Raw genomic sequence first — 13,570 nt, 5'->3', positions numbered from 1 at the left:
CACCCCCCCTCTCAGTATTATTTCCAACAATTGGTATCAGAGCAGGTCCTTCAGAGAAGCTTGATCGCTTGAAGGAGATTCGTAGAACAATGGGGAAGAAAGCACGTCAGAAGAAGAAGACAGCTCAAAAGAACAATGACAACCTGTCGTTGTGTGGAAGCAAGTATTCAGATCCAGAAGCACCTCAGATTGAAGATGGACAAGCAAATGAAGCGTCAGATCAAATCATAGATCAACAAGATCTACCTAGCAAAAGGGAGAATGCCCTCAAAGAAGAAATCATCAGATTAGAAGAACAGTTGGAATGTGCCTTCAAAGTTCGAGAAATGCTGCTAGCACTGAATAAAGAGCAAGAAAATGAGATCCTCAAACTAAGGCATCAGTTGGATGAAGAAAGGAAAGTTGGAGAGACCTTGAAGAAGCAATGTCTTGAAAAAGAAGAACAACATCAAGTTGAGGTAAATATCTTGAAAAGCAAATTAGAAGAAAAGGATAAGCTTTTACGATTTCAAGATAGCTCTAAAGTCTTGGATGATATTCTTAGTAGTCAAAGATCTCCTGCTATCAAGACTGGTCTTGGTTTTCATGAATATGTTGAAGGTGAATCTAGTTCACAAGGTGTCACACGGAATCTGTCAAGGGTGCGGACACGACTGACCTTCCTAGAAGTCTAAGACATTCTAATGACAAACAAGACAAAATGGAGTGATCTTTCTCTAAATACACCTTTTACAACATGAAAACTACAAGTGTTTAGGCTTACCTTATTCCAAAACGCTGTTGTTGAAGTCCGTTCTTGACGATCCGGATGAGCTCCTCCTTCAAGTCAATTCCTGCAACCACAAACAATCAAACAATTACCAAGCACTTGCATTTCATATAATAAAACATATATTCAACATGCAGACCAAGGAACACATGAAATAACTCATTAACACAAGCTATTGAGAAAAATAAACCAGTTTGTATTAATAACGAAACAAAGAAACTCTTACAACCTGGCCTTGGTGTTGTGCAAATTCCTCCCAGGGTCCATCAAGGGTTTTCCTCTACTTTGACAAAGCTCACCCTCTCCCAAGTAGAATCAAGTGAAGACAATCTCTCCTCACAAAGGCTCTAATGGAAGACCTAAATCCTGCAGCATTTACCCAAAGAAAATGTATAGCTCCAACCTCCTCTCCTTCTGGCTCAATGCCTTCATTTATAGTGCTGTAAAGAGGTTATTCAGGTCCACTATCAATGGGATCATCCCCCTCTATGGGTGGGATAGCTCCTTTATTGATGGGATAAGTTCCCCCTTAATAGAGATACATGAACCAACTGGAGGCGCATCCATTTCATCAAACCGACCTCTAGAATGTTCTAGAAGTAACCACAAGTAACTTTTTCAAGATAAAACTCGCGCATTTTGCCTTTTACAGAGGGACGCACCTGTCCCTTAACATACAGAGCGTCTATGGACGCGGATTTTGTGAACATGGTCAGCGTCCCCGCAGGTAAGGCTAGAGAGAACCTGCGACCCCAGAGATAAACATGATTTTTACAAGACTTTCTCTCTTCTTTGAGTTTGAGATGGATAACAGAGGCATGAGACTTGCCTAAGAGGGTAGCATGACTTGTTGATTGGAGCCATACTAACTGTAAGTAGTCAAGGTGACATTTTTTAGTGTAACAGATTGCCCCCTAAAGTGCGAAGCCTGGAATAGAATAGGGTTTTGTAATTCTAGGAAGGGTGAAGCGCTTTATCATTTCAAGGATTGCCTTGTGGATGGCCTGGTTGGAACCTGCAATTTTCAACACAAAATACATGGATAAGATTATATCATCACTGAGGTAGGCATTCCCATACTCAGATTCAAAACTTTAACTAATGGACTAACTACTCTGATACAGGAATGATCTTGCAGTACATCATTTTTATAGACTTTTGTAGACACAGTATGGACGCAGCCATCTGTTTATGATTAGTCTACATAGATAATGAATACAAAACTCCTCGCAGCCTGGATGGTAGAAACTAGATCCAGGGTCTTCACTTCTACTTCCCGAATTGGTACGATTCTAGCCATGTGATTAAATGATTCGATGTCGAACATGGTAGAAACCACTTGATTACCAGTCAATGATGTAAACTGTTAACAAGCGTGAGAGAAACCACCAGTAATGTCAATGGTTCTCAAAGTACCAAGCACAACCCGTGAAATGTGAATAGATGTTTTGATGTCGAACACTTCACGGAATCCTCTGATCGAAAGTCAATGATGTAAACTGACGTCAAAGGCGAGAAACCTGCCATTGATGCATGCAGACTTCAAGGTACTGTCGATTCCTAAGTCATCTTTCTAGATAATGTGTCGATGTCGATAGAAAGCGACCCGTTGCAGGCAAGCCTGCAACACGAAATCATTGTTCAAGTTGAAGAAATGTTGCTGTAAGGACTGACTCAGGGATGGTCAATGGATGACAAGTATTTTGCAGATGAAAGTTTTGCTTGCAGACCTCTTGAACACATAACGACACAACAGATGGTTTGGTGACGAATAACTCAAAGTTGATCCCTGAACCCGGTTAAAGATTTTCAAAGTGATTTAGTCAACTGTGAGGTAAAAGATTTCCCAACCCAGGTGAATGAAAAGTGTCGTGTTCAAGAGCGGTAATAAAGTTTCTTCTGAGGCAAAAGGTGACAAATAGGTTCATTCTTCTCTTTTTTCCCCCACCATTTCTGGCAAGTACCTCTTTATTTTTAACAAGCTTGAGGAGGATAACATATGCTTGATTATAAGCTCATCCTTCGGACGAGTCCAACCTAGTTTAAATGCGAACCCTAGGAAGGAGTGGTTCGTTCCTGTTTGTAATTGAACAGGTCCTTTACTGTAAAAGTTTAACGAGCCCAGTATAGGAGAAACTCGGCGTTTTTCAATTTTAGAGAGTCTGAAAAACTTAAGGAAACTCCACGTTGAACTTTTTCGTATATTTGTGTCCCTCAAGCCCGAAAAAGTATAAAATAATACCTGGGGGAACCGCTTGATCTTGCGACCAAGGAGTACTTTCATAATAGTATCGTTGACCTGAAAAGTAAAAAGCGATCAAAGACACGTCGTTTTATTTCCTTATCGAGTTTGAAACGACAAAAACCCGGCAATCTTTTCCTGATTTTACGGTCAGAAAAGAGCTAAAAGGGGACCGTCTTTTAATTCCGTTTTAACGAGTGAAAAAGAAACACTCGGCGATCTTTTCATGTTTTAGGAGTCAGAAAAGGGCTTAAAAGATGACTCTGAAATTTTGTTTGTGAAAAATTACAATTTCCCTTGAAATCCCTTCGTCCTGCACAAAAGCGACACATTACTCATACCTGTTTAAAATAGGCAAAAATACATTTGAAAACATCTTTTCATGGTAAAAAATGAACTAATTCATCCAAAAAACCTATAAAAAGACCTTTTACCATGTCATTTTTACCGTTTCACTGTTGAGGTTGAAAAAGGAGCTTTTGACAAGAAACTTCCCGTGGTTGCTGCGGAAAATCTGACCGTCGGAATCGAACGCCGCTTCACCGAGGTATTTTACACATCCCACTCTTCATTTTTATCCGTTTAGTTTTTTGTTTTTGGTCTCTGTTTCATTTTTTGGGGGGGTTTTGGGTTCAAAATGCGCCCCTCGGCGGACGCAGGTGCCCTTCGGGTGAGCCGCGTCCCCCGACTTTTTCTCACACGGGAAAAAGGTCTGGGGACGCAGTCCGCCTTCAGGCGAGCTGCGTCCGGACGCCCTGTGCTAAAAAGCCGGGGTGCGTCTTCCGCAAAGGGCGCATTTCAAAACCCTAACTCTCTCAAAAAACCACCAAATTTTCTCAAATTAATTTCTAATTGACTCTTTTGATGTGCAGGGCCCAAAACATGTTAGACTGGAGAGAGAGAGAGCACGTAGAAGACGATGAAGCTGCGATTAACCACCAACCCTCTCTGGATGCCTTAAGAACATGTGGATTGTACAAATATTGGACCATACCGGGCATGAGGGGCCAGGTAAGATTTTTGGAATGGCTAGTTGAGCGATGGAACGTTCAAGATCAATGCTTTTACATTGGAGGGCACCAGCTCGAGATAGAGCCCTCGGATGTATACTTTCTCACTGGCTTGCCAAACAGAGGTGAGCAACTCAACCTTGCGGGGACCAGGCCGGGTGGCCAATCCCTTGATGATCTCCGCGAGGAGTGGTGCAGACCAGGGACTCGCCATAAAAAGGGCGTGGAGATAAAGCACATCGCTCTGGCGGAACTTAGAGTTATTGCATTTACGGTCACTAGGATTTGTGGCGCGGCCGCCTTGCACATTGCTTCCGGATCCCAAATGCGGATGGCAGTTGACTGTTACCAAGGCACCATCTTCAACTGGTGCGAAGCTGTGTCGGCTCATATGAAGAGCCAACTAACCAAGGCAAAGAACGGACGACTAAAGACTTTTGGATATGGGCCTCTAGTCGTGAGCTTTGCCTTGGAGAGAGTTCCTATGCTGATCCCTCAGCAACTCACAGTTGATGACTTGGGTCCTCGGGAGCCAAAGCTTGTTCGATGGGTTGCGGTGATGGCCCGGCATCCTGACGAGGGTGCTGCAGTGGTTCGATTCTCTGACAGTTACTTCGACTGGCTAGAGGGCCAGCTTTTTGTGATACAAGACTTTCCATATGCCGGAATGGATTTCAGAGGTGATCCGGACATGGTTCTTCCACAGGGAGAACAATGGGATGACAGAGGTACTTTCATTTTCACAAGTTTTCTAATTATGTATTTTTTATTTTTCATATATATCGTCTCAAAGTAACAGTAAAATTTTAAAAATGCAGATGTTGGACCACAGCGTCCAGCCAATCTCCGGCCTTACGACAGACGACATCCAGCTGCACCGGCACCGGCCTTACAGGATGCGACAGCAGAAGTACTAGCCGATTTGGAGCATGATCTAGAGCGTCTCACGGCAGATATACCTGAGACTACTATGGATGACATTCCAATGAGGCTTCAGCGCTTCGTGGTTGCAGTCCCTGGACCGTTTAGGAGATTTCTGCGAAGATAGCCCGCGCAGTGGTGTCGTACAGAGAGCACCACCAGTGATTGACTAGTCACTTTTGTAGTCACATGTGACATTTTTGACTTTTTGCACTATCATTTTGCCGATCATAAGGTGTGTTAAACCTATGATCGAAGACGATGTATATATTTTTGGACACACTTCTATCTATATCTATATATCACTATTATCGGCTTATCTTGTTTAACATGTATGATGAAATGTCTTTAAATTTACTTGCATGATTATTATAAATGTCTGTCCAACACTTGAGAAGCAATTGCATCTGCTAATGTATTCAAAGACCTTGGAATATGTTGATATTCAATGTAATCAAATTCACGTTCCAAGAGACGCACTCTCAAAAACAACCTTAATAACACAGGATTTCTAATGGCATAAACTCTATTAAGCTGTAATACAACAAGTTCAGAATCTAACCTCACTATCAAACGTCGAATTCCAAATGAAATAGATTCGGATAATAATTCAACCACTGCACTGTATTCTGCAATGTTATTCGTTGTTTGACCGAGGCTTACCCCATGCATAGAAACTAACTCGTCAGAGGGCGAATAGATAACCCAAGCTGCGGAAGAGATATTCCGTGTACTACGACAAGCACCATCAGCAAATCCAATGTATGTTTGGAGAGGCGTCGACATCTACAATATCAAGAGTAAAACCAAGATGAGCCAAAATAATGACGAAAAACCACACTTGCTAAGCTAAGCACACTGACTAAACTAACACACTTGCTAGCTAGAAAGGAAATCTAACCTATCTAAAAATTTCTCCATCCACCATTTTAAGCATAATACCTCTTTAGGTAAAGTCCATTTCTGGGTTTGCCCAAAGAGTCCCCATCAAAATCAACTAACTCATAAGCCCCTTTTGCTAGCTTTCGCTTTACAATGTAGGGCCCATGCCACATGGGAACGAATTTTCCAGCACCTAGCTTATCGTTTGCTTGATCATATAATAGTACTAGGTCTCCTTCCGAAAAACTTCGAGGGGTTACATTTTTATCGTACTGAGCTTTCATTCGTTTCGCGTGAGTCTCGATAGCTAAAGTAGCGTCACGTCGAGTCTCATCTAATTTAGCTAAGTATAACAACCGTTTCTCCTCTTCGGAAGTAGCTGGAAGTAATTCGACAGCCATTTGAAGTGATGGGATTTCGCACTCAATAGGTAACACAGCTTCTAAGCCATAAACTAGCTGAAAAGGGGTGAAACCTGTTGAATTTTTCACTGAAGTTCGATATGCCCATAGTGCCGAAAATAACATGTTATGCCAATTCGTTCGATGGATACCAATGATCCGTCGAATCATGACGACTAGAACTTTGTTGATTGACTCAACCAAACCGTTGGCTTGCGGATAATAAGGTGTAGAGCTATCGTGGCGCAAACCAAGCTGGCTTGTAAGTTCAGTCATCATGACATTTCGAAAATGGCTTCCATGGTCCGTAATGATTGCTTGTGGGACACCAAACCTAGTTATGATATGATTGAATACGAAAAGTGCAGCTGTCTTGCCGCTTGCGTCGAATGTAGGCATCGCCTCGGCCCACTTAGTAAAATAATCAACCGCAAGGATGATATACGCATGCCCCCCGGCCGAGTGAGGGTTACAAGTAATAAAGTCAATGCCCCATTTGGCGAATGGACCAGCGGCAATTATAGGGTGGAGAGGAGCAGGTGGAGCGCGCATCTTGCGATCAAACACTTGACAGTTGTGGCATTTTCTGACGGCAAGGATACAATCTTTAAACATAGACGGCCAGAAATAGCCAGCGCGCAACACCTTCTGAGCTGTGGCATACCCAGACATATGACCGCCACATGCTCCAGAGTGACAATCATTCAAAACTCTCTCAGCCTCATCGTGAGTTAAACAACGTCGAAAAACTAAGTCTGCCCCCAGGCGATAAAGTGTATCTCCAATAATTCTGTATTGCTGGGATTGAAACCGAATTTTTCGACGGTTTTCCTTGGAAGCTTCAGGCCGAAAGGTTTGGGTTTGGAGATAGATGATTATATCCCCATACCACGGATCTACAGTGCTAATAAGAAACAAAGATTCGTCCGCAATGGACTCCTCTGCCACAGTCTCTGTGTCAGCACTCGGGAAATCACACATCAATTCCGCGAAGACTAAAGATTTCTTAGACTTGGACTTCTCAAACTCCAAGTCGAACTCTTGCAGGATGACAATCCATTTAGAGTACTTGCCCCCTAGCAGTTGTTTTGTCAAGATATAAATCATAGGGTTGCAATCCGAAATAACAGTAGTTTTGCGGAGAAGAATGTAGTGACGAAAACGCTGGACAGCTTGAACGGCTGCCAGGGCCAATTTCTCCACATGCGAATATTTTAACTCAGTTGGATTTAAGGTTCTGCTAAGGTAATATATCACATGCTCTGCCTTGAATTCATCTTCTTGAACTAACACCATTCCAATGGTGGAATGCGAAGCTGCGAGGTATAAGAAGTAGTCCTGGTTGTAGTTGGGAGGATGCAATAACGGTGCATGGGTCAACGCGTGTTTCAGTGCATCAAAAGATTGTTGAGCAATCTCGTCCCAAAAGAATTGTACGTTCTGTTTCAACAACCGTGTAAAACCTTTAGTGACCTCGGCGTAGTTAGGGATGAATCGGCGTAAAAAGTTTGCTTTCCCTTGCAAACTTTGGAGTTGGCGCAAACTCGAAGGAGGAGGCAATTGGATGATAGCCTCGACTTTCGAGGGATCGACGCGAATGCCGGTTTTGGAAACAACAAATCCCAGCAATCGACCTGTTTCTATACAGAAAACACACTTGTGGGGATTCAACCGAATTCGATAATGCCTACACCTCATAAAGATTGCTCGTAAATGGACAAGGTGATCAGCTCGGTGTAAAGAATGAGCAGGCAAATCATCGAGATAGGGTTGCACAATGTGCTTGATGTCATGAAATGCATAAGACATGGCCCGTTGAAAAGTAGCACCGGCATTCTTAAGGCCAAAAGGTAATTTGCAATAAGCAAATGTCCCCCATGGACAAATGAATGCCGTTTTTGGTTGATCGGCAGGTAGAATATTGATTTGATTATACCCTGAGAAACCATCCATGAAGGAAAACATCTCACTTCCGGCACAATCATCAATAATTTGATCGATATAAGGCGTAGGATAGTTGTCTTTTGGACAAGCTCGATTGATATCCCTATAATCGATACAGATTCTTATTGTTCCTTGTTTTTTATTGACGGGAACAATATTCGATACCCAATCCGTTAACGGGATCGGATAAATGAAACCTGCTTTCAACAGCTTTTCGACTTCGGCTTTGATTGCAGCTGCTTTTCGAGGGTGAATCTGACGCAACCGTTGCCGAATGGGTTTAGCATCCGGGTAGGTTTTGATTTCATGAACAACAATGGCAGGATCGATTCCTGGCATTTCTTCGTAGGACCAGGCAAACACGTCGCGGAATTCTTGGAATAGGGCCTTGTAAGTTTCAATTTCTTCGTCAGTACATGCGGCACCTATATGAATGTTCTCCTTGATTCCGGGCTTCACTGAAATATCAATGGGAATAGTACGAGAAATATTCCCTAAATTCAGCTCTGAATCAGAATGTTTCGTTGGATCCTGAGCGTCTTTGACATATTCAGCGGTAAAGATAGATGAAAAATCATTTTCAAAGCATCATCCTTAGGTAAAAACGAAGATCTGTGATGGAGATCGTCCCATGGTAGATCATCTACACTTAGGATTTCGCGAAGTTGTTCGTCAGATGACACTTCTTCGGGAAACGTTATCCGTTCTAAGGGTGAGGTGAAAAGTGACTCTTCACTGACCACATTCATTTGGTCGGTTGAATGAAAGTCGGTAAAAGACATAAGAGCTTCATAAGCAATCTCATACGGACTCAACGGCATAACATCACCGAGTGAGTCTAGCTCAGAGTCAGAGGGAACATACCAAGGATCATCATAAATAATGTTTTCTGACGTGATCATATGAATTGTTGCGAACGAAGGGTCTGCATTGAGTGGAGGGAGAGGAAAAGTTCCCAGTAAACCGGAATCCTTAACTAAACCTACACCAATGTCCCTATAAGGGATTGTCGTTTTACCAACATGCTGGATAGTTTCTAAAGAGGTTGGGTCGGATGAAAAGTATGTCAGCTGATCAATAGTCACGATCTTACCGTTATGTGGAAACTTAATGACTCTGAAGACCGATGAAACGACCGCTGTCATAGCATATGACCAACTTCGACCCAAAAGAAGGTTGTAGTCTAGAGGGGCATCAACCACTTCCACATCCAGACTAACGGTTTTACCTTCGACCCCTATAGGCAATTCTTGTAGAATACCAAACGGACGGAACCCACGGCCATCAAAGGCCTTAAGGATGGTGGGGGATTGGTTCAACGAAGGAGAACCAAGCGATCTCCAACATTGAATCGACATAATACACGTAGAAGCTCCCTCATCAATCACAGTCCGATGAATAGGCCTGTTTTTGACTATCACTGGAATTTGGAAAGCCATTTGATGGGGGAGACGCGGTGTACTACTTTCTAGATCAAAGATCATTAGGTTCGGGTCCTGAACATCGACAGCTCCAATAGCCGACAAAAGCAATTTTCGTTGCGCTGGACATGATTGCAGCACTTCGAGTGCCGACATTGCTGAAGGTGAAACAGCTAAGTCTTCAACAATGTTGTAATTCTGGGCTGCTCTCGCATGTGGATTGAAAGCAGACCTTCGAAGTACACCCTTGGCGGGCGGCTTAATCACTAAGTCTGGGTTAGGTTTTTCGATCTGTAGTGGATCGGAACCAGGAGCTGAGGTTGATGGGTTAGAGTTAGAAGATTCTGCTTCTTTACCATCAACAGGAGCCTTACTACCATAATCTTGCGATCGAGTCGCAATCCTGACATGAGACATCATCAAAATGGGTTCTTCACTGGCATTCGAAGAAGAACCTATCATCTTATTTTCCTGCTCGGGGAATGGATTCTTTAACACAGCAGGAGTCGGAGAACCTTTAACTATTTTCACTACCTCGGCCCGATGAGGGCAGTCTCTCGTAAAATGATCTTCTTCACAAATGAGACAAGGATAACGAGGTTTGCGCTTTTCGTCATTAGTTTCCGACTTTTCCGTTTTCTCCTTTGGAGCCTTGTCTGCTTTAGCCTTCTTCTTTCCTTTCTTCTTTCCACCGTTTTTGGATTTGGCCGTAGATGACTCTACAGCGTGAATGTCGGCGGTAAGTTCAGGAGGAGAAGACTCTCCTGTCGGAGAATCAGGCAAAGTGATAATTGGAGTATTGGAGGTCTTGGAAGACTTCTTCTTACTCTTCGTAGTCACGATACCGATCATACCATCAGCGGCATGAGATCCCGAAGGAGCAGCAGCGATTTGGTTTGACTTTGGAAGATCCGGAATTTTCTCGTGTAACGTACCCGACTGAGTGTAAACTAAGTCAAGGTATTGTGCCTGAGCAATGACTTGCTCCTCAGTAACTACGCCGGCCTTAGCTACATCTTCAGTAATTCTTGGTAATAATGATTTTACAAACCATTCAGCTAAAATTTGGTCCGGGATAAAAACTTTCACTAATCTCCTTCGACGTCTCCACTCATGGATGTGATCAGAAATGTACGTGGATGTCGATTGTTTTAGCGAAGTTAATAATTCCGTACCATTATCGTATCTGACTGGTAACTGAAAATGAGTTAAGAATGAAGTAGCTAACTGGCTAAAGTTGTAAAAAGAAGCCCGTGGCAACTCAATGTACCACTTGGCTGCGAGACCAATGAGTGTACGCTGGAAAAGACGTAAGCGGATAGAATCATCTGAGATGGAATTTGATGCACACCAGAGGTGGTAAGTCATCACGTGATTAGACGGATCCTCTCCAGACTTACCTTCGAACTTGGGTATATCGCTGGGCAACTTATTTGGCATTGGCGGCCAGAACGGAAGATATTGAATTGGATCGTTCGTTAGGCGCGTCAAGTCGGGTAAATCTAAAGTCGCAATAAATGGTAACTGCCGGTTAGGATCTCTGAAACTCTGAGTCACAATACCAGCCCCAGGAGGAGGATATCCAGGATAACTAGGAACAGGATTCGCATTGGGGATATTATATCCTCCTGGAAAACCAGGATTAACCGGACCGTACTGGGGTTGTTGAGGTGGTTGATAATTGTACCCAGGATACGGTTGATACTGGTAAACCGGTTGTTGGGCAGCTTGACCAGGTTGATACTGTCCCTGGTACGGAGGTTGAACAAATTGAGGTTGAGTAGTAACAACCGTACTTGTACCAGGTTGACCTGCAGGCATCTGGACTGTGGTTTGAACCGTGGGTCCAGACAACGGTACAGATGTCTGAGGAACGGTTACAGGGACAGTAGAAACCGGAGCTGCCGATACTCCAGATGTAAGCATGGTAGATGAAGCGGTAGTTGCTGCAGCCGTGTGAGGTGGAGTACTAGGTGCAATTGGCGGCTGAGTAACTACAGAAGTTACAGGGGTCTGAACACTTGACTGGACAGGTTGCGGTTGCTGGGGTGGACCAGGAACTGCAGGTTGTCCTGCTTGAGGTACCGACTGTATACTTGGTTGCGACATCTGTTGACCCTGTGACGGATCCCATGTTAACATTCCAGGGTATTGACTCGTAACAGGTTGAGGATACTGAGATCCATAGCCGTATTGAGGATAGGGTTGATAACTGTAAGGTGTAGTCCCATATGATTGCCCTTGAGGTGGTTGATAACCTTGACCAGGGTATTGACCCGTAGGTTGATAACCTTGAGGTAAATACGAATACTGGGGTTGACCTTGACCTTGAGGTTGGTATCCTTGAGGTTGATACCCTTGGGGTTGATACCCTTGGGGTTGCCATCCTTGAGGTTGCCATCCTTGAGGTTGATACTGATACTGAGGTTGACTTTGGGGTACGTATTGAGGCTGGGGTTGATACCCTTGGGGTTGATACCCTTGAGGTTGCCCCCCAGTCACAAATGAAGTACCTTGAGGTTGCCCCCCAGGCATTAACGAAGGTTGCCCCCCAGGCGGTAATTGGCCACCTTGAGGTTGGTTAATGGGAGTTGAACCTGACATCATATAAACTTCACCTATACTCAATGGTACATTACCACTGTTTCCAACTAATAACCCATGATCAACAGGTTGAGGAGATGCTCCCGCAAAGGTACCAGAAAGTGACTGATACCCAGTAGGAACAGAAGGACCGCCATGTAAAAATGATTCAGGACTTTGCGAAAACACAGACGACTGACCAGACATATTTACAGGAGAATGAATTCCTCTAGGTGGAACCGGAGTACGAGGTGTAGAAAAACCTACTGAGTTGTCTAAAAAATTGGTTAATGCAAGGTACCAAGACTCACTTCTAGGAGGACTGTAAAAGATGGATTCACGCTCCCTTAGATCAAGGGTAATTAGATCTTCAGAATCAGAAACGCCTATTTCTTCCTCTGGAACAAGTTCTTCTATAGCAATTAATCCAACAGGAAGATTTTCGGTGATAATTCTTTCTATTCTTGGTGAATCAGGAACACTAGGAGTTGGAGTAACAGGTTCTGAAATTTCAGGTTCTTCGCCTGTTTCACTGGCAGATGAAAAACTACCAGCAAGCTCGGAAACTGTAACAGCTTCGGGATTGTAACCTGTTTCTAATCTTTGGTAATCTGGATGGACTACCAAAGAAGATTCTCCTTCTTCAGGTGAACCTACTCTACTGCCACTAGGAGGAGTTACAAGGACCTTTAAACCTTCTAAATAACTGGGGTCGTCTCGAGGAGGTGAACCCCTAAGTTCACGGGATCTTCTCAACAATTCGGCCACAGATACAACTTCAGGAGACTGGCCCGCAATACGACGGGACCTTCTCGGTAATTCCGCCACAATTAAAGATTTTAACTACAACACACGAAAACAAAGTAAAAAATTTCAAATCAAACCACCTAAAGTCTTCTAAAGAACCAATCAAATTTGAAGCACACGCCTAAATAATCTAGAGCGTCAAACCACACACAAACAGTAGTCTTCCGGACCAAAAGCGCTAGTTGGTGATTAGGCCCAACCTCGCAGGATTCAGTACAGAAATAGTGGGTGGAACAGTTACCCCGGCAACCTGCTTAATGAATAGACTGGACCAAGTTCCTCCACTTTAACCGTCTCGAAGTGAAGCGAACCCCCCAGAAAATCCAAGTGAGTATAACCGACGTCTGCTCCAGGTACAGTGGGACCTTCCCTCCACCGTCACCTTGGGTAGAATCCTAGATATTATGGCCACTAAGGTTACCAATCACAACAATTACACCTGGGGGAACAGTCTAAACTCCGACAGCACGCAAGGGCAGAGTAGCAAGCTCCAATCCCCTTACCGGCTCCTTGACAACAATCCAAGGTTTACCGATAAGTGACCCCTGGCTCCTCGACAATGGTTAATCCGAGGTTTACCGTTTGTAATA

This window comes from Pinus tabuliformis, chromosome X (genome assembly GCF_031772625.1).
Source record: "Pinus tabuliformis cultivar Carrire ecotype Pingquan chromosome X, CPIR1, whole genome shotgun sequence".
Classification (NCBI taxonomy): domain Eukaryota; kingdom Viridiplantae; phylum Streptophyta; class Pinopsida; order Pinales; family Pinaceae; genus Pinus; species Pinus tabuliformis.
This window is presented reverse-complemented; position numbering follows the sequence as displayed.